At 42.4% G+C, this 27638-nt stretch overlaps 1 protein-coding gene and 1 long non-coding RNA gene across 4 annotated transcripts in view; one reads left to right on the top strand and one right to left on the bottom strand.

Moving 5' to 3' along the window:
• Positions 1–5498: 5498 nt before the first annotated feature.
• LOC148538607 (uncharacterized) lies at positions 5499–8394 on the bottom strand. Its single transcript, XR_015871807.1, has 3 exons — positions 8346–8394; positions 7093–7252; positions 5499–5681 (listed from the first exon to the last, which is right to left on the bottom strand). It is a non-coding gene; the product is annotated as an uncharacterized LOC148538607 (long non-coding RNA).
• Positions 8164–27638, top strand: part of LPAR4 (lysophosphatidic acid receptor 4) — a 53278-nt gene continuing 33803 nt past the window's right edge. The window contains exon 1 of one of the 3 annotated variants that reach the window (XM_088452675.1): positions 8164–8458. The gene's annotated coding sequence lies outside the window, so the exon portion shown is untranslated. Of the gene's footprint in view, positions 8459–10302; positions 10566–27638 lie in introns of those variants that run through there. The other 2 variants (XM_088452694.1, XM_088452685.1) reach the window with 2 other exon arrangements.

Genomic DNA, 27638 nt, shown 5'->3' on the forward strand with positions numbered 1-27638 from the left:
GGATTTGAACCGGCGACTATGGACAAATCTATACAGTTAGTCATGCAGAGGTGAAAAACAACAATATTATTTAAAATGAATTAGTTTAGGTATGTGGGAAGAGCCTGTTCTTTGGGTACAAATGGACATACAGAGGGACAATCCTATGTCAATTCAGTATTTATTGAACCAACAAATAACTTGTTAAACGGTACTGTTTCCTAAATTCTGTATAGGCCACTTTTAATCTATCTTTTCCTTATGCCTGTTACGGACCGTGACTGTCTGACCTGGCCATTCTGCAACTGAAAAGGCTTCTTCTCATCTCTTACACAGGCAGGAGAAAAGATGTGCAAAATCTATATTTTGTGCTAAAAAAGTGGGGACTTGGGACCTCATTCAGAGCAGCTCGCTCTGAATGAGGGCGGCCGCATTTTTTTTTTTCAGCCGGCCTCCTGGCTGCTCACTAAGCTGTGAGTGACCACCCACAGCTTTTGAGAGCGACCAAGTGATGGTTGCGACCATCGCAACCATCGGGCTTGCGACAAGACCCTTGTGTTAGGGTCTCGTCTGCTGCAAGCACCAGTGAGCTTCCTGCTCTAATAGAGCAAGAAGCTCATTATTGACATCACGAGTGATGTCAGTAGGGCCGCCCACAAACGGCAGGTGTTCCTGCCTCCGTTTGTCCAGCGACCCCCCCCTCCCCGCCTACAAAACAGAACGAGCTGTCGATCAACATCAACAGCCGCCCCGTTTGTAGCGAGCCCAGGAGCGAGTGAATTTCTCACTCGCTACGGGGCTTGCGCTGCACGCACGGCGCGTGCACAGTGCCCCACCATCGACCCACTTGCGAGCTAGTCTGAATGAGGGCCTTGGTTCAGAACCCTTTGGACACCCCCCTAATGACTATTAAAACAAAAAAAACTTTAAAAAATATCAGAATACTCCCTAAAAATGTAATGTAAATTTTGAGGCGAAAATGTAAAAAGTGATGTAAAATGTGTCTAAGGTACTGGGTCAGGTACTTTGGGGGGCCGTATGGGTGGGACAGGTGTTTTTAGGATTGCAGGGGGCTGCAGAAGGTGTATCTTTTAGTATTTCAAAATGCACTTTATCAACACAAAAATATACTAGTACCCATTTTAATGTACCCTTAATTTAACTCCAACATTTTTTTTTAACACCCAAAAAATTGCTTTCTCATTTCCACACTAAAGCAAAAATGCATTGACTCACTTTAGGTACACAAGATACTTTTATTAGAACTATTCATAATACACTTCTATATTGATTACCAGGGTCACTTTGGCTTTATTTGGGGTATAGACTGATTTCCCCCAAAAAAGCAGTCCTTTTCGTTAGGCTCGACATTCGCACATCTGCTTTTTCATCTGTTTTGCAGTTGAATAGGGCAAAAAGGCGAATGAGGCGAAAACTTGGCATCGACAAAACTTTTTTGCCGAACGCAGTTTTTCGCTGCGTTTTGAATACGGGCCATAGTCTAAATACCCAGACCATGGCCCTGATTCAGAGCCTCTCGCAAAGCGCTGTGCGCTCGCAAGCGGCCCAATGTTTCTGCACTGCGCATGCGCCGCATCCGGCGTGCGCGAGCCCCGCCGAGCAACTGAAATTCAGTCGCTACGGGGCTCGCAACAAAACGGGGCAGCTGTCGATGGTGAGTGACAGCTCGCCCCATTTTGTGGGCGGTAGGGGGGTGGTGGAACAAACGCAGGCGTTCCCTTAGGAACGCCTGGTGTTTGTTGGGAGGTCTTACTGACATCACTACTGATGTCAGTAGTGGGCTTCCTGCTCTATTAGAGCAGGGAGTCCACTAGGCCTTGCGGCAGCCTAGACCCTACCGTAGAGTCTTGTTGCAAGGCCGATGGTCACGATTATCGCGATGGTCTCCTGGCCGCTCGCACAAGCGCCCACAATCCCAGCGAGCGGGCAACTGCAGCGACCGGGTCTGAATCAGGCCCCATGTGTGAAAGGTGTCGACCCGGGTCGGAGTCTACATTCCACGACACTGCTACTTACCAGGGTCGGGCTGAGAGACCCGGAAATTTGCCGGATTGGTAGACCCGGCAATTTCATAGGTTGCATGTGTGAAAATTAAGAATTTGATTTAAGTGTGATAGCTAATAATAGCCATACAAGAAACGTACATCAAATATTTTTTGGTTATGTTCTGTTTCAGTCTGGCGATTAGTGAATGTTAATTGGCAAGTTGAGGTCATTTGTAACTGTCGCTCAGTAGTTACAGCAGTCATTAAGGGTTATGTTTGAATTAGTAACCAAACAGAGTTTTGCTTTGATCAGTTTGATGCATGTCAGGCTAAAACCCAAATTACAACATATGAGTTTTTCATTAGCCCCGGTAACACTGTGCAATAGTAATACAATGTCTGCAATCTGTCTATCACACAGTGGATGCAGAAACAGGACTGGATTCTAAAGACTTTTTATTCATCTTTTGCAATAGATGAGAATATATTAGTACTTCATTCAGCCATGACTGCAGAAGGCCAAAATCATTTACTACTAAAATAAATGAGCCTCTCATAGCTTTGTAGATCTATTTTTGACAAACCAATTATATATACCAGTGATTCCCAACCTCGGTCCTCAAGGCACACTAACAGTCCTGGTTTTAGGGATATCCATGATTGTGCACAGATGGATAAATCAAAATTACTGAGGTACTAATTAAGTCACTTGTGCTCAAGTATGGGTATCCTTAAAACCTGGACTGTTAGTGTGCCATGAGGACCATGGTTGTATGTATACAAATGTCCTGACTGACTCATCATCGCCCAGCCCAGCCCAAACCCATGGATCTAGACACGTGTAATTCGGAGAGTATATGCCTTCCATAACGTAGGCACCCGCTAAGCAGGGATTTTTCAAAATCAGACTCCTAAGGGGGTGAAAAGGGCTAAAAGGTTTCCCCCCCCTGTGCAATGTCCTGTCTGACTGACTCATCAATGCCCTTCCCAAACCCCTTGACCTAGAAACATGAAATTTGGGGAGAATATTCCTTCCATGACATGAGCACCCACTAAGCAGAGATTTTTCAAAATTCGACCCCTTAAGTGGATGATAAATGGTAAAATGTTTCCTCTCGACCAAGGCGATTGGGTGACAAATCAACAAGTCCCAAGGGCTATGGGAGTATAATCTCATTGTGTGGGTTGAGTGGTGGCTCCAGAGGTGGCGCTGCAGACACACCAACTGTCAGTGATGTTTGGCAGCAGTTGGGGTGACAGTTGGTGCAGCTCCCCTATATGAACATTGGACTGTGTTGCAGCCTCACCTCTGGAGCCACCACTACTAAGGACACTTTAACTAGTTTTTTTTCCCATTTGGATACTTCACTTGCTTTGTATTTGGATTTTTCATTTCTTGAATATGGCAATTGAGTTTTTGAATGTTAAAGGGGAGATGGTACCTCACACCATTATCCCCATTACAGGGGACACAGCCTGCGTATTCCAGTCCCTCTCCTATCTCACTCAGTTATTGGCTAGGGAGGTGAGTGAACTAATTGTGAGGCACGTGGTGGACAACTTGGAGGAGTTCTCCATAGTGTCCCAGGACAGCAAGGGGGACAACTACACCAGCTCTGCTGAGTGCCTCCTTGACATGTCCCAACCCTTTACTTATGGTGGCTTATGCAAACTGACTGTGGCTGGGCAACTGTTTCTGTTTGTCTTTTGAGGCTTACTACACTTACAGGGGTATTCAATATGGGAGCGACATTGAAGAAGTGATGCAGATGAGCACTTATGTTTTTTTTTTCGTTTTTTTAAGTGGTCCCATCAAATTTGGGGTACATGAAAATGGGTAGTATTTTTAAGTCACTAAAGTCTTTATTTAAAAATTCTGTAAATATGCATCTGCCGTTAATAACCTAATCTAGAAAACACCTGCCGCAAACTGAATAGCCCTGAACCTATTTCCCTATTTTTAAACACTTTTTTCCCATTTTTTTTTTTTTCACCCCAAATTTTAAATAATTTTTTGGGGTGTCCCTATTTTTTAAAAAAACTTTTTTTGACACAGTTTATTTTAAAATGACATTCCCAGGGATGCAGACTATTTTTTTAAGCCTGCACCCCTAAACCCCAATTCTGCACTTTTTTTCGCCACCTATTCAGTTGTGAAAAGTTATCCCCGTTTTTTTTTTTTTCGAACCTGCGACAAGTCTTTGAAATTGAATACGGTGTAAAAGTCAAACCGGCGAAAATGACGTCATCCGAGCGAAAACCTCACAGAAACTGAGTTTTCGCTCCATATTGTTAGGGGTTTATGTATCAAGCAGTGAAAAGCGTGGCGAAGTGTACCAATGGAGAAGTTGCCCATAGCAACCAATCAGCTTTCATCCCGTACAGTCTATAAACTAATAGGTAGAAGTTGAATGGTTGCCATAGGCAACTTCTCCACTGGTGCACTTCTCCACACTTTTCACTGCTTGATATATAAACCCCTTAATCTTGATACTATCGTTAGGGGCGGTCGTCCTGGGGCCCCCACACTGTTCCCAGACATGCCACTGCTACAAACATGGAGAACAGCATTTAGCTGTCTCCACTCTGGTCCTCTTCGGCGGCTTAGCTGTCCGCGGCCACCGACGAGCTTCACTAGTCAGAGTCACTGAAAATTTCTCTATGCTGAAGCCTCGGCAGCTGGGCTCTGACAGTCAAAGTCTTGCGAGATGATGATGTCAAGTCTATATAATATATAAGCTATATAATACATATTCATATATATATATATATATATATATATGTGTGTTTATATATATATATGTGTGTGTGTAAAAGAAATATAAGTCGAATCCTGGCGCAAGGAAAAATCTGTGTCAGCCCAATCCTGATCTCCAAATAACCTTCCCAATAAGGTAGCAATAATAAATAATACAAAATGGGTGATCAGATCAAAGGCGATACAGGAAAAACAGAAAAATAATGGTAAATGATGATAAATTCAAACCACCATGCTGTCAGTAAAATTCTTCCTCATATGGGATAAACTCCAAATGGACAGGATATGAAAAATAAACAAAAAGAAAAAAACAAATGTGAAGCACAATAACAATTATGGGTAAAAAACTAAAATAATTGTAAGTCCCGTGTAGAAATGGAGTTGTGTGTCAGCTGGAGATGATAAAACAAGGGATAGAACCTCGCCACCCATCTGTGGGAGACTGAACGTACCAAAGACTCACATAGAAAGTGGGTAGGAAAATTATATAAAGGTATATTTCACCCTAAACCAAATGGTATCACAAATACTGGATGGGCGTACCCCAACTCACGTGTTCAGGAGGTGGGGATCCACATGTAGCAGTAACTTTAAACTTCTTAGTTTTTTAATCCAAAAGATTTCCACAGGATAAATCAAATGAAGAATACTTTATTTAAATAAAATGGGGAAAATAGAGCAGGATCTTGAATGACCAAACAGAGTCCAAAAATTGTCCATGCAAGGTAGGACAGCAATTAGTCCAATCACAGGTAACAAGATCCGGACTTAATACAAGTGGAACTCACTGCATACCTCCAAGCATAGCAGTCGTGGTCTGTATAAATATTCTTAAAGCCCACTGGTCTCAGCACCAACGCCGTTTTGATCTCTAAAGGATCTTTGTCAAGGTGTGACCGCACGCCCTGCACCCATTATAGTTACGCCCCTGGTCCCATCTGTAATGCATAGAGAAGAAGACACGAGGTGCACAATGGTGAAGTACGTTTAAATGTTTAATTTTTACACTCGCATAGACAGTAGTGATATGTACAACTCAAGCTTTAAAACACAAGGCGCTCCATTCCATCAGCTCAAATGCCGGTAACCACGGAAGTCTGTAGTGCTCCTTCCTGAACCAATGACCTCACCGCATGGAAAGGTATATTTCCCCTTCAGTTTCTGTAGCTGGAAGTGACGTGGAGTGAGGGCGGAAGTGCTGTTCCCTGCCCATACAGTCCACCCAAAAAAATAAAGTCATTCGCTTGCCACGCTTCAGGCATGGTGGTTTGCTGCGCTCGCCACAAAATTATATTCCCACTCTGTGCCCACGTGGATGGTAGGGAATGACGTTGGACAGTAGCTGATGACATCAGGATACAAAAACTGAAGGGGATCTATCCACTTCCCTCACTGCATCTCCGCTAGTCCCGCCCAAAAGCTTTTGCAGTGTAAATGCAGTGACCCTCTGACAGCTACTGTGTGGCTATAATGAAGCCTTGCAAACAGAGAATCCACTCTAATCACCCTTTATATAGGAAAGGTAACAGAGGGAGGAAGACATGGGTGTGACACATGTCAATCAGGCTAGAGCTGTGGAGGGAGCTTAAAGTTTAGAAGGGTTGTGTTTCCATTGGGTGTGGCAATCAGTGCTTGCATACATTTTTTTTTTTGTGAAACATAAATATTGTACTATTGTTCAATTACATTCCTGTAGTTTTATTGGGTTTGTTTTTAAAATAAAATGTTAAAATCCTATACTATTACAGGCTGACATTTTATTCACTAAATTCTGATTTGTTTATTATTGCCAGTGTGCCCTTTGCATCTGATATTTGTAACATATGTATCTATAGCACAATGACTCATTTGCTACAGTAAATGTTTTCACAGTCTTCATTTGTGAATTAGGTTAATCTCCGTTGTATACATAGTTTGGAAGAAGTGACGAACAGCATGCGCTTCAAATAAATTACACTGCTGGCTCTCACCCTGTTTATTGAACTTTCCTCTCGTGGCAATTTTGAAGGGTTTTGTATAAGGATAACTGTACCTTATCACAGATCCGTAACTAGACTTTTTGGTGCCCTGTGCCAGAAAGAGCATTGGCGCCCCCCTCATTTTTCAAAGGGACATAATGCACCCAAAAAAGGGCCATGGCTTCATGGGGAAGGGTCAGGGAAGAGATAGGAGAGGCCAGGAGATGCTGGGGATGAAATAAGAGGAAGCTACAAGCAAGAATGATAATAAACAGAAATTTGACAGGCCAAACAGCGCCCCCTGACCTGTGGTGCCCTGTGCGATGGCACCAGCTGCACTACCCTAGCTACGACCCTGCCTTAACAAGGGAGACCCAAGCAATATACTCACAATATCGGCAACTTAGGACATAAAGATCTCTTTATCTGTGCTTGAAGGGTGTTAGGAAGGATATCAGAAAAGCTCTCAGGTGACATTCTTAGTCCAGCACTGCCCACGTGGTCTCATGTGCTTCAAGAGTCATATAGGGAGCTATATATTGTACATTAACCTAAAAGAACAATGATTCATATTACAGTATTTAATAATATTGTTTATATTTTTAAAATTTTCTTCATATTCAGTAAAACTGTTCACATTGAATTAATCAATTAACATGAAAGGGCGCTCACATATTGAAATAAAATTTATCCCATAGACATTAATGGAAGAGTGCTCTCTAGTGGCCAATATAGCATGAAAAATACTGAGACACCTTTTAGCATTGCCACTTGGCAACATTTAAACAACTCTGATACATGAACATACATGTCTGATGGTGCATGCACACGGTCAGATAAACTTGACAATTTAAACGATAATGATATCGTTATTATTCAAATCGTCCAGTTATGGCCCCCTCAAACGACAAAACAATGGTCGATGCGCGGGCACGAATGGTCGATATCGCCCATGCATGCAGGCCACCATGGTCGATATCGACCATGTTTGCCTGCTTACTATAGGGACTCGCGATTGCGGGTCGTTATAGTCGTTGGGGGGTTTGCTGCATGTGCTGGATGTTCGATCCAGCACGTGCAGGACGATCACATAACAATCGTTATTGTTATCTGACCGTCGAGCAGTCTGACCGTTTGCACCCTCCATTATTCCACAACACAAATCTTCACAAGGTTTTTTCTCCATTGCATATTGAAGATGGAGGGCTATACAACAGGAAACAAAGCCATATACTTCAGTAAAGCACTTAAAAAAGTTTGTGCATTCTAAACATGACGTATGAAGGTTCCACAATTATTATGTGTCACTTTTGTGGAAAGTGTGCATACTTCAACCAGAAAAGATTGCTAATACTTAAGTCCTCCTTTACCGCAGTGCTTTGAGGTCTAACTGGCACAACTACGGTTAACGAAACAGCTTGGAGTTCCTCACATATGCTGTGGTTCTAGAGGCGGGCCAGTGTTTGCTGTTACTCTGCAGACCATCAGTTAGGAAGGGGAACACTCTCTCTCTCTCTCTCTCTATATATATATATATATATATACACTGTATATATGAAAACTACTTTTCAGCTATAGTCTATAATTTTGTATTATTATTCACAGAAGAGAAACATGAAGACAGTAAAGTAAGTAAGGAAATACTTGGTTTCAGGATCAAATTGTTCAACCATTCAAGCTTTCAATAGTTTGGGCTAGCTCTGAAAGAGGGCAGCTGGCTAAAGACCAGATGAATTAATATTCCAGTCCAGACTAAGGTAAGGCAGACAATTAACCAGGCCTGCTTCAGCAATGCTACAATGCCTCTCATTATACTGTTTGGCACTGAATTTGTTTTGCAAGTTACAGGGGGGAAAAAAGGCATAATACTTACCGTAACTCTATTTTTATTCTATATAGTGCAGAGGTAGTCAGTCTGTGAGTCTCCTTGGCATGCTGAGACTTGTAGTTGTAAGACAGCTAATGAGCTAGAGATTGACTAAAACTATTATAACAGAATAGCAATCTAATGGGAACATAATTAGCAATCAAATTTTGTTGCAAATGTTTACATGTAGAACGAGATACTTAATGAAACTTGCCAAAACTGACTAAAATAATATTAATTTGTAGAGCCAAATAAAAAAACTGCAATAGTATCTGTCCAAGATTAAAAATGTTTTGATGTTCTTGCCTGCGAGTATTTTGAGATATGTGCCTAGTAATATTAAAATATATATATGTAGAAAAAGGCAGCACTTCCACAGATTAAAGACACCGGAGAACTAGCTTCACGTGCAATATTCCAGATGATTTATTTCATCTTTAGAATGTAAGCTCTCACAAGCAGGGACCTCTTCCCTCATGTGCTTCTCTTTACATTTTCTTCTACTCCTTACTTCCAATAAGGGCACCTAACACGTGACTGCCAACTCCCGGCTGCTTATTGTGAGTGCTTTAATCGCTATTGCAGCAATGTATATAATCCTGTCCTTGTCCTGCACTGTAATGTACTGTAAGTTACTTGTTTCTTGTTCACTTATTAGTTCTATGTACTATGTAAGGTGCTGCGGAACACTTGTGGCGCCATATAAATAAAGGATAATAATAATTTTTCATCAAGGCATAAACAGCATATCAACAATCTTACCTTTATTCCCCTGTGATAACTCACACCAAGCAGACAAACCTGCGCCGCCGGGAGACACGTGCCACGATGTCACGCGGCGACGTGCGTGATGTCGTCACACGTCAGCACACGTGACAGCACAACACACACCCACCCAGAAGCATCCAACCAATGGTAATGTATCCCCAGTTATGTCGTGGCGTGCGCCTCCCGGCGGTGCAGGTTTGTCTGCTTGGTGTGAGTTATCACAGGGGAATAAAGGTAAGATTGTTGTTATGCTGTTTATGCCTTGATGAAATACATCATGTGAAACGTTGCACGTGAAGCTAGTTCTCCCGTGTCTTTAATCCGTGGGAGTGCTGCCTTTCTACATTTTTTATGGAGTCTTGGCTGTACAGTAGGTCTGACTCTTTGGAATTTGCACCCCGATTGCTGGATTGATTATATGGAGTGCCAATCTCATGTGTGTGTGTGTGTATGTATGTATGTATATGTATACAGTATATGTATATGTATATATATATATATATATATATAGATAGATATTCTAGATATATATCAGCAACAGCATAAAGTGACACAAGAGACATGTTTTATATGTTCTTTTGTCTTTTCACAATACATCAGGCAGCACATTACTTAAGGTAAATTTATATATATATAAAATAAAATTGCTTGCACTTTGTATAACATCTAAAGTCTTTTTAGGATGATGCCCCATTTGCATACTCTTCCTGCAAACTAATTGTCCAGGAAACAGGGCTTTATTAATTAAAAAGCTGAACATATGATGGCAATTCCTTTGTGGGGGAGCTGTTTTCCCTGGCAGAATGTAAACCCTATACGGATTGTGATTGGCTTTTCAGAGAATGGTAAAACACAGGGAACTGGGAGGGATCGCCTGGTCTAATAATATTCCTCATCCAATGGAAAACATTTCCTATTGAGACCCCCCATGGGTCCCCTGGCTTTCAGATCCAGCCCAGACATTCAGCCTATTCTTCTCTCCAGATTTTTTTTCTTTCCTCTGAGGCATGCTGCTTGTAAGACTCAGCATTGGCCGTGCCTAACAAAGGAGTGGGGATAACAGCTGCTCACATTGGGAGGATTAACTAGATTCTGGAGAATGAGAAACTGGACAACTGTCCCATAGGTTCTGTCTATTTTATTTCCTCTAAGGATGGATGCGCACATGGGGTTATTATAATCATTGTCATCTGTGCCTCAGTTACTGGAAACCCTGCTTTCGGTCTGTGGTGAGTGTTGTGGGTTATTTAACTTATTCCCGTTACTTTAATAGAGCTGTTATACTCTTGCTGTTGGTTTTGTTTTAGTGGATCAGATCCAATAATCGCATATCAGTGTGTGTATATATAATTAGTAGTGAGGTAAGGTGACTTTAGTTACTGCACATGGCTGGTTAGTGTTACATTGTAGCAAATTGCTAAATAAAGTGCAGCTTTAAAAGTTGACATTGCTCGCTGTGAGCTTTGTGCATACATGTTGTGGATACTGTGTGCTGGCTGTTAGTGGCACACGTCCAGTACTGAGGGTCTTGTAATGTACTGCTTGTATGTAGATGAATTGTTTTGCTAGTTATTTATAAGCTTATGAGGATTGATAGTCTGTTCATGTGCTGCTAGTTCCCACGGGAAATAGGCAAAGGTCTTTAAAAGGATTTCTGTTATTTCTAGTGGTGAATGCATCTAATTATATGGTTAAGACCACGCACACAAATATATACTGACTGTACTATGTCTGTTGTCCTGAAAGGTGCAATGTATACATGAAAGGTGTAAAGTAGATGATCATGTCAGTGCATTAAATACACAATATATTAAGTTATTTATATAGTGCACACATCTGTTGGAGCACTTTACAGAAAACATTTGGGCATTCACACCAGTCCCTGCCTCAGTGGAGCTTACACTCTACATCCCCTACCTTTTGTACTTACCACCAGACTTATAGGAAAAGGCATGTTTTTAAGTTTCTTTTACAATGCAATAGTTTAGTAGAAAGCATTGTGCTTTCTGGTGTTAGTTTGGGTACAGCATTTGCAGATGTATAGGGTTGGGTGTGACCTTGGTGTTTTGAATTGAACTGTGAACTTTGATGCAGATGTTGGGTGGATGGAGCAGAGTGCTGTAGTGTAAACATCAGGAGGGATGAGAAATGTTGTGAGATGGGGGAAGGGGAGAAAGCAGAGGGGTGGGGGGGAGTGGAATTTACACATTTTAATGAGTGTGTCAGACATAATAGGAGTAGGGGGATTTTACTCAGTGCGGATAGAAGAAATTCTGTGGACATTTGTAAACTGAGATTTAAATATGCTAATATATCTGTGTGTGGGAGCATAGTGACTAAGGGATCATATTATTAATCTGGTGTTACTGTATGCAATGTGGTGGAGGTAAGGAGCTATCAGCCTGCTTTCTGGTTATTTAGCAATAGACATAGGAGGAGTTCAGTAGGTTCACCCAGTTCATCAAAATGATTGCGATGGGGGAATGTGATGTTCATTATTAAATATTTAATGAATCATTCTGAATAGGCTAGCACATTTTAATAAAATGCATTGATTGCAATGGACTGACTGTGACCAAGTCATTGATTTCTCCACTTGTCAGTCTGGTATTAAAGATAATATATGGAAGTGCTGTTAGTATAAATTCTATTGCTGGAATATCTACTGTATAAAAATCTAATGTTTTATTGTAAAATACCAATATCAGTAGGACTGATGAACCGCAAAACGTGTACTTACACTGTATTCGCAACTGGAAATGTAATTATTTTTTTTTAGAAATTGTGCTATACCATTTACTTTGCTTAAGACACGCTGGAGGATATTTATGAAAACTGGTACAAAGGAAAGGGTGTGCCATAGCAACCTATCCGATTATAATAATTATAATTTTTCTACAGTAGCTAGTGCCCAAAGATGTAACTACCATAGTAAAGGGTGCAGCTCTTATGGGTAGAAAAGGGAGGGGGGTTTATCCCCCTATTGTTCCTCAGCACACTGAATTATACTTGCAACAATATATGAACACTATATGGTAATAGAACTTCAGAGATATTGGTTGCATGTATTTGCAAATACATGGGAAGCTGCTAGGCCACATCACAGCTTCTCTGTCACTAGCAGTCCCTTGTACTAAGGGGTTCACGTCCGGGGCGCAGAGCACCCCAAAAAACGTCCAGCCCAGGACATCACAACTTATGGGGTCTGCATCTGGGGGCTTTCAGCATTGACCCATTACAATATGTGGCTATTGGACTCACAAATGTCTAGTTATGCCTCTGCTTCTATATGTTTGCTATAGGTGATGCCGCTGTCAACTTTGGGCCAGTTTTCATAAATGTCACCCAGTTGTACTAATATGATGTAGAGTACAAACCATTCAGGGTAACACATTTCTGATGATGTTATGCTTTTTGTACACTGCAAAATATACACGCAGGTCATTGACCGTAGTTGTTATTAGTTATGATTTGCAAACAAAAAGTAAATGAGCTCCCCTTTATTCAGGGGTCTAGTCAGCAACAGTGACGATGTTATCGGGCAACATCGTAATGAGATTTTATCAATTATGATAAAACATGGAAGCTATTCAGCAACATTTTCAGCAGGGACAGCGGTAATGGTAACGCACTGTCCCTGCGATGTCACAGAAGGTATTGTTTTCAGGTTTCCGAAAACAATCCCTTCTGTTTGTACCTCTGCGCATGCTCAGTCATGCGCTCGGGAACAGTCTCTGTCCCTGCTTGCTGTGACCGCCGACGGGGTAAGTACAGCTCCAGCCTCCCGAAATTGATTGATATGTGTATACAGGCTTTATACTAGCCTGTATACATGTATATTTATGTGCGATTTATATATAAATGTTAAATCTAATCGCACATAAATATACATGTATAAAGCCTGTATACACATATCAATCAATTTCGGGGGGTTTAAAAGCCTCTAGAGTGACTTACCTGCCGCCGATCACCTGGAAGGCAGGGACGCAGACTGGGCGGGCTTACAAGATGCTGCAGGGACTTATGGGAAAATTTCCCTCTGTCCCTGCAGTTTTCGGGAAATATAAGTATTTTCTTCATGTAACGCCATTCTGAAATAGCATTATATAAGGGAAATATTTATCAAGTGCTTTAACACTTTTTGCTCTGCTGAATAGCAAAAAGTGTTAAAGCACTGTAGAGATCAATGGCTGATCCCTATAGTGCGGTATTCAGTGAGATGTGAATCAATGGAGAAGATAATTGCGTTATCTTCTCCATTATCCCATTGCTGAATAGGGGAACTACATAAAAAATACGGAAATCATAGTTTCAGTATTTTTTATGTAAAAAAAAATCAATGCTGAATAGACCCCTCAGAGAGAAAAGGTAATTTTTAAACTCAGAGGCATGCTGGGTCACAGTGCTATTCGGGTACAATATGAATGGATGTTTGACTGGATGGTAATGTTTATAGAACACGGAGGTACGGCATATATTCTTTCACTCACCATTATACCTACTGTTGCAATGTGCGGACACATGTCCCACTCAGTTACATGTGGAGGCATATTTTGGTTAACTAATTAAGCTATCAACAGCCCCCTCTTTTGTAGTGTTTATCGACCATATGCATTCCTTTCATTGTTCCTAAAGCTGGGTACACACTACCCGATAATTGGCACTGATCTGATAAACGCTCCGATATGATGTAGTGATTATATGATTGGTGCGCACCCATACACACGGAACAATTTCTTGCTCAGTGTGTACTTTCTTTTGATCTCTACAACAGGATTGAACAGTCGGGAACAATATAGCTTGTGCAGCAGATGCTATAATGAAGTCCTGATCTGACCACTGCAGGAGCATTTGAAGCCGTTTATCGCCTTACACTTTTGCATACACACTATACAATTATCGACCGATCAGCCAATTATCGAGTTATTGGGTGATTGGCCCTTTAATTAGAAAGTATACCTGGCTTAACACATGTTTTCACAGTTTGAAACACAAACATTTGGCCACACTTGCCCAATCTCCTGGAACTTCTGGGAGACTGCCAGGTTTGTGTGAGAGGGTCCTGGAGAAGTGAAGTGGGCGGAGCAAGGAGAAATAATAATAATATTTTCTTATATAAGGCCGCATATTCCAATGTGCTTTGCAATTGGAAACAACAGTAATAGAACATAACTGGATAATAGCAGACAGACATAGAGGTAGAAAGGCCCTGCTCACAAGTTACAATCCTATAGGGAAATGGGCATTGATACACAAGGTTAGGTGCTACCTATTGCATATTGGTCCAGCCAGATTGCAAAGGTTCTTAATGGGCTGTATGAACACAAGAATGTTGGCCAAGGGTCAGGAGGATGTGAAAGTGAAGAAAGAGAAAATATGTGAGTTTGTGTGCACTGTAAGAGGGGATGTAGTTGGAAAGGGAAGGTTATATGCTTTTTTTCCTGAATCTGATAAGCTTGTCTGACTGAAGAGGTGATTTTTCAGGGAACGCTTGAAGGTTTGGAGACTAGAGGAGAGTCTTATTGTGCGCGGGAGGGCATTCCACAGTGTGGGCGCAGCCTGAAAAAAGTCTTGTAACCATGCATGGGAACAACTGATGCGTGTGGATGAGAGACGCAGATCTTGTGCAGAGCGGCGAGGAAGGATTGGGAGATTTTGAGATGAACGAAGAGATATATATGTTGGTGTGGTTTGGTTTAATAGCCTCATCTGTAAGTATTTTATATTGAATATGTTAGAAAACCAGTACCCAATGAAGGAACTTAGAGTGGATCAACGGATGATGAACGTTTGGCGGGGAAGATCAGCCTCGTAGCTACTTTAAAACTGTATTGTAGTGGTAAGAGTCTGTTTTTGGCAAGACCAGTAAGGAGACTATTGCAATAATCCAGACGGGAATTGAGTGCATGGAAACGTTTTTGCAGTGTCTTGTGTAAGATATGGTTGTATTCTGGGTAGGTTTTTTTTTTTTAGATGTAACATTATTTTGAGGCAGATTGAATGTGGGGACACGTTTCAGAGTCAAGGATGATACCTAGGCAGCGAGGTTGTGATGTAGTTTTGATCGTCGAGTTATCAACGGTTATAGAGATATCAGGTTGGTAACTACTATTGACCGGTGGAAATCGAATTAATTCTGTTTTGGAAATATTAAGTTTGAGGTGGTGATGAAATGGCAGAAAGACATTCAGTGACACGGACCAATTCAGATGGTGACAAATCTGGGGAGGATAGGTAGATTTGAGTATCATTCATGTACAGATAATACTGAAATCCAAAAGAGCTGATTAGTCTGCCAAGTGGTATAGGTAGAGAAAAGCAGAGGACGTGAGACTGAGCTTTGCGGTACTCTAACTGATAGAGATAGCGAAGAGGAGGTGGATTCAGAAAAACAAACAGTGAAAGAGCAACAAACAGTGAAAGAGAACCAAGAAGGGGGCGAAGTCCTGAAGACTGTAGTGTTTGTATTAGAAGACTGATTAAGAATTATGACGTCATTCGCTATCGCGGCCTTGACTCCAGATACGCAAAGACAGGAAATATGCCAAAATATCATAGGGGTGGGGTCTCCCTCTTCACACCGCTTGTGCTGAGTCTCATGTGAATGACTGTCTAATTTGGTCACATATATAAGTGGTCAAGCTACATGACATCTGGGTCACTGGTAGACAAGTGAAAAAGTAATTCATGCACAGTGAAGAAACAGTCACCAGAATCCAGGTTAAAAGATAACAGCCAATATTGTGATTATAAGATGGATCCTGCTGAAACATCAAGTCTCCAGTATTGATCTGAAAATCACAATGTATTAGGGATGGCCATTGACCATCGTTTGAAACCATCGACAATTGCACATTGATGACCGATTGGTTTTGTCATTGTTGGCGAAGATACCAATGGTTTCCTGCAATTGATGGTAACTGTGGGCCCCAATGGTTTTCTTTTTGATGCTTGCATGGCAGCATAGAGCTACTAGGCTGTCAGCCAGTAGCCCTGCACTGCGGCGCCAACACCAGCAGCTCTACAGTTTAATTCAACAGTAGAATGACAGTAAGTGAAAGTGTTTGCCGGGATGGGTGGGGCGGGCTGTGGACTGGCCTGCCTTGCTGACTGGACACTGGCTGAGATAATCTGTCAATTAACAGCCCCAACTGCGTACTCTATCTTGATAGGTGGGCAAGGCGGCTACTTGCGTCTTGCCTCTGTGGGCATGTGTGGTCAGTCTCAGGGAGGAGGAGATGCTGAGTCTGTCTCTCCTGACTCCTCCTCTGCTCCTCTCAGCTGCTCAGTCATGTCAGCTGTGGCTGCGCATGCACGAACCTTCAATGGTATAAACAGTATATGGTACGACATTACATAGTTTCATGCCATTGATGGTTCTTTCTGTTTTTACAATTGATGGCAACCATCGATGGAGGTGTCACCGATGGCATGAAATGATGGCATGATGACAATATATTTTCCATGCAAATGGATGTTTATGAAAGATCACATATCGATACCCTTCAGTAGTCATTGGCTTCTGTAGGTGAGGTTGGAAGGTGACAGAACAGTCAGGCTGATAGCTGCCACCTTCCAAAAACATTTAGCTGCATACCTGATCTACTTCAGTCTTTTGTAGGAGTTGCACTGTCTCTGTGTGTGACCAGCTTTAGATATATGGGATGTAGTTAAAATGCCGACCATCGGCATGCTGGCCTGGGTGGTGACGAAATCCCACTGCTGGAATCCCGAACCGGGGACAAGACACTGGCGCCAGAATCCCGACAAGAGGGGAGATGCTGACACCGGGACCTCAACACCCGGCATACTGATGGTAAGTACAGTGGGAGCCCTTAGGTCTTAGCCTCTGGGGGGAGGAGGGTATGGTTTAGGCACCCCAGGGGGTTTAGGTTTAGGCTACAGACAGGGGCGGTTAGGTTTAGGCACTAACTGAGAGGGTTAGGGTACTTGCCTCTAATGTGGGGATTCTCGGCATTGGGATGCCGCTGTTGGTCTTTTGACTACAGGGATCCCGAGTGCCGGGCTTTCATACGCAACCCAGATATACATGTCTCAAAATATTCTACTGTTGCTTTGTGCTTTCCCAATTTATTTCCCTACTTGCTGACTCTGGGTTGTCTGTGACATATTTGACATTTTGTGGTTTTCTTTATTCCTATTCATGTATTCCAAAGCTGCTAATTCACTTCCTGTGGTTTGTAAGAAATTACATTCACAAGCTTGGGCTTTGCTATACTTAAAAAACCTATTGTGTTTTTTCGTTTACTTCTGCTATCATGTTACATTTGTATTTATTATTTTACATAAATTCATTTTCAATAGCATGTACAATTACAATTCAATGTATACTGTAAATCCTCAAATATTATGCCTTCAAAATTGTCAGTAAAGTTGAGTTACATAAGGTATTGGTTTTAAGTATTTAAAGGGGTAACAGGTTTTTTGTTTTAAATGATTTATAAAATGCTGCATTGCCATGCTCATGGTGATACACAGTCGAGAACTGATTTAGGAGCCTAATTTTGCTGAAGCTGACAGTCAGGAGAAACTGCAGCTTCCACATGCTTTAAATATCCTGCCTCTTTAAGAAGAGCCTCATGCAGGAGATATCAGATCTCATATGTAATGGAGCGTACACACGGTCAGATTTGTCAGACTTGTCAGATTTGTCAGATGAACGATTAAACGATTTGGACGATTTGGACGATTTGACCAAAGTTTTGAACGATTTGAACGATTTGAACGATTGAACGATTTTTGACTGCATTAAAATGAATGGAATCGTCCAAGTCTGACTGCAAACCCATCAGATGTCAGATATCATTATCTGACAAACGGGAACGCGCATCGTTGATCGTCCATCGTTCAGGCATGTCAGATATGAACGATTTTCCATCAGATATGAACGACTGAACGATTTTTAAATCGTTATCGTCCATATCTGAAGAAAAAATCTGATCGTGTGTATGCACCATTAAGCTGGGTACACACTGATAGATATATCGGCCGCTTCATTGAGTGTCCGATATATCTATAGTACATCGGCGGGTTTGTACTCCCGACATGTTTGTGAACGTCGTCATTTAGACACATCAAATCGGCCCTGCAACACAGTAGATGACCGATATATCTGAAATATATAGACAGCCTTTATTCAAATATTACTATTGCAGTCATAATATACATTTTATTTAGATTATTCTTTCCATCTTACATTTTTTTCTTTGTGTTGTCCTCCTTTGATATGTCTGATTGTACCCCTCTAGGCCTGTATGTCCTGTAGTGTTTACTCCCTCCCCCCATAACTACTGTATGTGGTGCACTAAGCGTCAAACCTCATCTGTATGTTCTGTGTTGTTCTACCCCCCCTCATCTGTATGTTCTGTGTTGTTCTACCCCCCCTCATCTGTATGTTCTGTGTTGTTCTACCCCCCTCATCTGTATGTTCTGTGTTGTGCTCCCCCCCTCATCTGTATGTTCTGTGTTGTGCTACCCCCCTCATCTGTATGTTCTGTGTTGTGTTGTTCTACCCTCCCTGTATCCATTATGGTGTTCCTCCCCTTCCTCTCTCTGCACACCTCCCCCCTTCATGTATTTCACTTACCACCTTCTCTATTGTCTGTTCCTCTGCCTCTGCTACGGTCTTCGACCGACTGGTACTGACAGGAAGTTCAGGTCAGGTGCTGTCGGTGTCAGGTGCGTCTAAGTCCACCATTGTGTCAATGATGGCACCCACCCACGAGAGCCCAGCGTGGCGGCACCTATGTGATGTCACGCAGCTTGACCTCACAAAGTATAGAGGAGGAGCTGAGGCACTCTACGTGGCACAGGGAGGGTTTGTGAAGCGAAGTCTTCCACTGCGCCGCTCTTTAAATTAATGTAAGGCGGCCAGGACTTGGAGGAGGTTCTCCCGGGTGGGCGGGATTTGGTTTAGGTGTGGACTGGAGGTAGTGGTTGGAGGTGCAGTTTGAAAGGGCAGGACCTAGGACGGCCATTTGTTCTGACAGGAAAAATAATTGTTCCTGTCTCCAGTGGATCCTCCTTGGTGGTGTGGGCCTATTTCATGGAGGGCGTGGAGCTGCAGCTCCACCCGCCTCATTGTTAATCCAGCCCTGGCCAAGTGTTATAAATAAGATGATCAGGTGGTGGAAAGAAGCATCTAGAAAGCGGAAGATAAAGGACACTTGAAAAAATAAGCACATATACTGTAAGAAACAAAAACAGAAAAAATTCCTTCAGCACACTTCAATAGGCCGGAAATAGAGACTTACAGCTTACAGGATAATAGCAATTGCAGAGATCTCAGATACATTTGCAAACATATGGTAAGCCACCAGCCACAGCAAGGCGTCTCTGTTCTCGTGGTCCTACACTACATGATAATAGCACCACTTTGGGTCATACAAATATGTTATTTCTCAATTGAGAGCTTACTCACCTGGAGGCAACCCAAGAACCTCCAATATGGCACTACAAGGATCAGCAGACACTACAGCTACTGACCCCATACATGCCTATCCGAACATGCACCTGTGATGGGCTAAGAAATTGATTGCGTAACCATCATTCTGTTAAAATAAGCACGTATGACAGATTGTGAAATGTACGCTTAATACAATTTGTTTTGCCTATTGACCATACAGACACTGCATGCTCCTTCTTGGTGTTTTGTCTTGTATGTTAGTTATCCTAGGCGTGGAATAACAGAGACCTACTAAGAGGTGCAGCAAAATGTGGACTTGCTGAGTGGAGAATATTACAGTCATGTACAGTGCAGGATAAGGGTTTGTATATATACAGTGCATCCGGAAAGTATTCACAGCGCTTCACTTTTTCCACAGTTTGTTACAGCCTTATTCCAAAATGGAATAAATTCATTTTTGTTCTCAAAATTCTACACACAATACCCCATAATGACAATGTGTAAAAAGTTTTTTTGAGATTTTTGCTAATTTAATAAAAAAAAAAAAAACTTAAGAAATCGCATGTACATAAGTATTCACAGCCTTTGCCATCAAGCTCAAAATTTAGCTCAGGTGCATCCTGTTTCCACTGATCATCCTTGAGATGTTCCTTCAGTTGATTGGACATGATTTTGAAAGGCATACACCTGTCTATATAAGGTCCCAAACTTGGCAGTGCATGTCAGAGCACAAACCAAGCATGAAGTCCAAGGAATTGTCGGTAGACCTCCTAGACAGGATTGTCTCGAGGCACAAATCTAGGGAAAGGTACAGAAAAATATCTGCTGCTTTGAAGGGCACAGTGGCCTCCATCATCCGTAAATGGAAGAAGTTCGGAACCACCAGGACTCTTCCTAGACTTCCTAGAGTTGGCCGGCCGTCTAAACTGAGCGATCGTGGGAGAAGGGCCCTAGTCAGGGAGGTGACCAAGAACCCGATGGTCACTCTGTCAGCGCTAGAGCATTCCTCTGTGGGGAGAAGAGAACCTTCCAGAAGGACAACCATCTCTGCAGCAATCCACCAATCAGTCCTGTATGGTAGAGTAGCCAGACGGAAGCCAATCCTTAGTAAAAAGCACATGGCAGCCCACTTGGAGTTTGCCAAAATGCACCTGAAGGACACTCAGACCATGAGAGATAAACATTGAACTCTTTGGTGTGAATGCCAGGCGTTATTTTTGGAGGAAACCAGGCACCGCTCATCACCAGGCCAATACCATCCCTACAGTGAAGCATGGTGGTGGCAGCATCATGCTGTGGGGATGTTTTTCAGCGTCAGGAACTGGGAGACTAGTCGGGATAGAGGGAAAGATGAATGCAGCAATGTACAGAGACATCCTGGATGAAAACCTGCTCCAGAGCGCTCTTGACCTCAGACTGGGGCGACGGTTCATCTTTCAACAGGACAACGACCCTAAGCACACAGCCAAGATATCAAAGGAGTGGCTTCAGGACAACTCTGTGAATGTCCTTGAGTGGCCCAGACTTGAATCCAATTGAACATCTCTGGAGAGATCTGAAAATGTCTGTGCACAGATGCTTCCCATCCAATCTGATAGAGCTTGAGAGGTGATGCAAAGAGGAATGGGCAAAACTGCCCAAAGATAGGTGTGCCAAGCTTGTGGCATCATATTATAAAAGACTTGAGGCTGTAATTGCTGCCAAAGGTGCATCAACAAAGTATTGAGCAAAGGCTGTGAATACTTATATACATGTGATCTCTTAGTTTTTTTTCTTATGAAATTTGCAAAAATCTCAGAACTTTTTACACGTAATTATGGGGTATTGTGTGTAGAATTTTGAGGACAAAAATTAATTTATTCCATTTTGGAATAAGGCTGCAACATAACATGTCGAAAAAGTGAAACGCTGTGAATACTTTTCGGATGCACTGTGTGTGTGTGTGTATTATATATATATATATATATATATATATATATATATATATTATATAATGCACACTGTATATAGGGGATATAGTTAAGATGCCGGCGGTCAAAATAGTTGCAGTGGAATACTGACATCACTTGAGATGCTGACGCCGGAGTCCAGACAGCCAGCATCCTGAATTTAAGTATAGTGGGGCTGGTTAGGTTTACACTGCGGGGGGGGTGTTGGGTTTAGGCACCACTGGGGCGTGGGGTTAAGGTTAGGCAGCACTGCGGGGGAGGGGGGGTTGAGGTTAGGCACTAACGGGGAGGGTTATTGTTAGGCTGCAGGGGGGGAGGGTTAGGATGCAGGAAGGGAGGGTTAGTATACTTTAGGAGCCCCTGTCGGGATTCTGAGCATCAGAATGCCGCTGTCTGTCTTTTGACCGCCAGCATCCCGACTGCCGGTCTCGCGTATATATATTCCGTATATAGCACATTCTCTGGTAATATATAATGTGTGTTCTGTGTTTAGAGTTGATGCAACCATTAGAAAAAGAGAGTGATAATTCCCTAAAGCATTTTAAGAATCGTATTGAGGTACTTTTAGTTTTAAAATGAAAATGAACCCCCTTCAAGACAGATTCCTCCCCATATTTGCTCATATTCAAATTAACAAAAACAAAATAAGTAAAACCCTGAAAAGCAGCCATGTTATACAGACAAAAGCAAGTCAGAGATGTGTAACTAAAATGTGCTGCCTATGTCTTTGTGTATCACCTCTCCTCACCTTCTTTCATTCTCTGTGTGTCGTCCCAACGTGTTGTCACCCCTTCCTTGTCTGTACTCTGCATTACTTATCTTTCCCATGTCTCTTATATGCTTCCTCATGTTTGCTCCACATCTGATCTCACATCTGCCCCACATCATGCAGAAGTTTTACTTGCTTGTCTCCTGTGTATGCTTCCTATGTCTCCTGTGTGCTTTCCAAAGTCTGTTTCCTTATTTCCCTGTTTGATCCGTCATTCCTGTGTGTATGTTCCACATGTTATATTCGCCTGCTTGTCCATGCTGCCTGTCCTACCTTCTCCTCTTCTCCATTGGCTGGCTTTAACCACATGTTATATTCGCCTGCTTGTCCATGCTGCCTGTCCTACCTTCTCCTCTTCTCCATTGGCTGGCTTTAACCATTCTATTGGCAGCACAGCCTGCTCTGAGTATAGACTGTTTCAGATGGGAAATTATACAGGAGCTCTGTGAGTTGGTGACCCCATCATACAGCGTCCTATGCACAAATCCCCTCTGACCATTTCTGTATTCAGAGAGTAGGCTACTCTGCTATTTGAATGGGAGAAGAAAGTGCTTCGCAGGGAAACCAGGTCTTGAACACCATTGAAATTTAGATTTAGATGACATGTAGGTGGCACGTGAGCCATCTCCTCCACTTGCACCTTAAGCAGCAGTGCCACAAGATAAAACTAATATGGAGCTATAAAAAACTGTATTGCATGCCTATTGGTGCACTTGGTAAAAAAATTGTAGGTGAACAATAAATGATAAATATTAAAGGAAATCAGTGATCTAGATTGTTACCAGAGTTCAGACTGAAGTCTTGCAGGGCAATTCAATTTGGAGCGAAAAGTCAGTTTTTGCGATGTTTTCGCACCGATGATGTAATTTTCGCTGGTTTTGGTTTTACAATTTCAAAGACTTTTCGCAGGGTCGAAAAGTCTTTGAAAAAAAACGGGGATAACTTTTCACCACTGAATAGGTGGCGAAAAAAAGTGCAGAATTGGGGTTTAGGGGTGCAGGCTTAAAAAAAATAGCCTGCATCCCTGGGAATGTCATTTTAAAATAAACTGTGTAAAAAAAAAGTAAAAAAAAAAAAAAAATGGGGACACCCCAAAAAAATGATTGAAAATTTGGGGTGAAAAAAAAAAAAATGGGGAAAAAAAGTGTTTAAAAATAGGGAAATTGGTTCAGGGCTATTCTGCAAGTATGCGGCAGGTGTATTCTAGAATAGGCTATTAGCGGCAGGTGCATATTTGCAGAATATTTAAATAAAGACTTTAGGGACTTAAAAATATGCTAGTACCCATTTTCATGTACCCCAAATTTGATGGGACCACTTAAAAAAACAAGAAGAAAAACCTAAGTGCTCTTCTGCATAACTTCTTCAATGTCGGGAAAAAAACACCTGCAGCCGCTATTTAAATCCCCGACTTTCATTTGCAGGCTAAAACGGGGGTACCCATAGTGATCCCCCATATTTTTACAGTTTTAGGGGGGCCCTACAATTTATTCCAGGTAAATTTCGTTTTTTTTGCCGGGTCCCGTTTTCGTAGCTTTCAAATTTGAATACGGGGATAAAGCGGGCGCGCGCCCGATACTTTATCCCAGGAAAATCTCTGATGTGGAACGAAAAGTCCAGCACGGACTTTCCGCTCCCATATTGAATACCCCTGCTGGTTTGGTAATACATAAGGGCCAAACCAGTTCTATGGAAGAGAATTACTAGGCATAGGAATAACAGTTAGCAAGACGTGTAAAATAGAACAATTTATGTTTGTAAAAGCAGTAATTTATTTACATTTAGTATATAGAAATGTCCATCCTTTTGGCACAAGATTAATTTGAGGTTTAGAACCCAATACAAATGTGAAACTGTTCCCCAATGTTCTAGACAGAGGAAGGAGAATTGTATGCATCATTGATGTTACAGTAATATGGTAGATATTCTCTAGGAATGGTTGGAGTGCAGTCTGGGACACTGATGAGAGCTGGTTGGGGTTCGTACAAAGTGACCTGGTCTCTCTTGGGGGCCCCGTGGTGGTGATCATGGTGGCCGTGGATTATAGGCTTGGTAAAGTGACTGTGATAACCAATAACTTGCTATTGGTCCTTGTGGTTGCGCTCCTTCTAGGCCGCAATTCCCATTCATTTGTTGCTTTATTTTTTGTATCCTAAACCCGCAATTAAGTAACTAGTAGAGTTCTATCAAAAAATCTTAAGGTGCGTATCCACTAGGCGATAGAGGAACAACCGTACGATTACAACATTGTAATCATAGTCATTTCTCATCTGCGTAGTGCCTGCACCACTGAACGATATGTCGTTCAGTGCAGACACCCTCCCTCATCCCTGAACATGCACAATCTGTCGTTATCGGCAGATTAACTAGCATGTTCAGGCGATGATTGAGGTCGAAAACGACCAGCAGGAGCGCGCATCGCTGGTCGTTTTCAACATTTTCATGCCCGATTTGTGAATGATAACGGATGTAGTTTTCGTTCAATCGCTAATTTTAATCACCTAGTGGATACGCCTCTTTGCAGGGGATGCAGACAGGAAGCTGACGGTCGAAATGCCGACCGCCGGCTTCCCGACTGTCAAATTCTGTCAGGGTACTAATGACAGGCGTCGAAATCCTGACGCCTGTCGACATACCTATGCCAGGAGCCCGACGCCCCGCACATCGATCGAACGTAAGCCGGGCGGCGGGCACGGTCAGACGCGGGGGGGTGTTAGGGTTAGGCACCCCCCTGGGAGACTTAGGTTTAGGCTGCGGAGAAAGGGGGGTTAAGTTTAGGCACTTAGGGGAGGTTAGGGTTAGGCACCCCTAAGGGAGGGTTTATGGGAGGGGGGGTAGGTTTAGTTAGACTCCCCTAAATCCCCTGTCGGGATTTCCACTGCTGCCTTACAGCCGGCGGTCATTCATACTGATTCCCTTTGCAGTGATAATGAAAATAAAAAGTTGTAAGACATGAAACTAGTTCCCTTATTTGCTGCCTTATTAAACATCATCATTCTAATAGCATTGATGTTTCATGAAAGTCATTTGAACTTTCAGTACTGAACCTTTAATAATTGCTCTCTGTGGAGCAGAGAATTTTTTTTTTCCTATCTTGTGTATGCTCCCTCACCTGATCACACTAATTGACGTGAACTTGTACCAGAAACATATGATGTGTTGTCACATTGACAGGGCCGTAACGAGGGGTCATGTGTGGTGGGGACAGGAGGTGGCGACTCTGCGCCCTGCTACAGCACTGCATGTTGGAATCCTATTGTGCTGTGGTGTCTAGTTTCTTGATCAAATGATCCGATGCTGCGTCCTTGGACGCAGCTCAGATCAGTAATTGATACAGGTAGCATGACTCCTCTTGCTGCATTATCTTATTACAGCTATCTCAGCTGCAATAGCATACAGGGCCTGCTCAATGCACGTTCGACCAGTGTGGTCGAACAGGGGCGCCACCCCATAGAGGGCACGCCCCCAAGTACTGTCTTTTAGGGTGTGCGGCCTATGGTAATTGGGCCGTGTCCCCATTTTCGGTTGAGCACAGGTAACTGGTGCCTCAGTCCCGTTCTGCACAGGGCATGGCTCCCCCTGGAGACGGCCCTGATGGCATATCCGTCCGCAGCTGAATCACCCCCTCTGTTTTGCAGTGATTCCTGAAACTCGTGTGACTTTGGAACCTTTACTAATTTCTGGGCCTGATTCAGATTTGGAAATAGAGTAACGGTGCATACACACATAAAGATTTTCTGTTCAACCATCCAACTAGTTCATTGGTTGGAATGAAAATCTGGTAAGGTACGAAAGCAAATGACAATCAGCAATTTGCTCCCAATTGCCGGAAAATGGACAAAAACTGTTGTTTGAACAAATTTGTATAGAACAAACATTTAACAAACATGTCTGATGACCATTTTCATCTGTTTTCTGGCATTTAGAAGCAAATTGCTGATCATCAGTTACTCCCTTACGTTACCAGATTTTCATTCCAACCAATCAGCTAGTTGGATGGTTGGACAGAAAATCTTTACGTGTGTATGCAGCTTTAGATATAGCAAGTAACTGTTCATCTTGGTGAAACCATGCTGCACTGCAGGTGGGACAGATTTAAAATGTGGAGGGAGGTGTCCAAACTGACATCTAAATTGCAGTGTAAAAATAAAGCTGTGCAGTATTTGTGGGCTAGATGGAAAAGCAGCCGGTATTGACCCTGCTTGCACAAAAAATATATATGTATTTGCACCCCTTGCATTGCAACATGGTTTGTCCATATCCACAGTTACTTGCTCTATCTCACAGGTTCTCAAATTCTGTCCTCAGGACCCCACACAGTGCATGTTTTCCAGGTCTCTTTACAGAATCAAAAGTGAAATAATTATAACCACCTGTGGACCTTTTAAAATGTGTCAGTGAGTAATGATTACATCTGTGCACCTGCTGAGTGACCTGGAAAACGTGACCTGTGTGGGTTCCTGAGGACCGAGTTTGAGAACCTCTGCCCTATCTTAAGCTGGCCACACATCTAAAGATTATCTGTCCAACCAGCCAACTAGTAGACTGGTTGGAATGAAAATCTGGTAAGGAATGGGAGTAAATGATGATCAGTAATTTGCTCCTAAATGCCAGAAAACAGATGAAAATGGTCGTTCAGACAAGTTTGAACAAATTGTTTAAATCAAACATTAAACAAACAGTTTTTGTCCATTTTCTGGCATTTGGGAGCAAATTGCTGATTGTCATTTGCTTTCGTACCTTACCAGATTTTCATTCCAACCAATGAACTAGTTGGCTGGTTGGACAGATAATCTTTAGATGTGTGGCCAGCTTCACTCTATTGCCAAATCTGAATCAGGCCCTCTGTTCTGTAAATCAGTCTGCTCCTGATATACCCCATTCCAAACGGTATGAGATTACGCCTGTCTGCACTGTCATTTACTCCTAATTTGCATAGTTGTCCAGGTTATAGATGAGGACAATGTAAAAAAATAAAGGCTGCAGGTGTATTTCAGGGTTCAGTCTTCAAACTGGGCAACGCCGGGTATCCCAGCTAGTTCAAAATAATTGAATGTGTATTTGTTGATTGTAGTTTAAGATATAAATTGTGTAATTCTGGGTACACACTGGCCAATATATTGGCCGATCAATTGATCGGCCAATATATCGTGCCTCC

Source organism: Taudactylus pleione, unplaced genomic scaffold (genome assembly GCF_031769625.1).
Source record: "Taudactylus pleione unplaced genomic scaffold, aTauple2 ptg000039l, whole genome shotgun sequence".
NCBI classification, from domain to species: domain Eukaryota; kingdom Metazoa; phylum Chordata; class Amphibia; order Anura; family Myobatrachidae; genus Taudactylus; species Taudactylus pleione.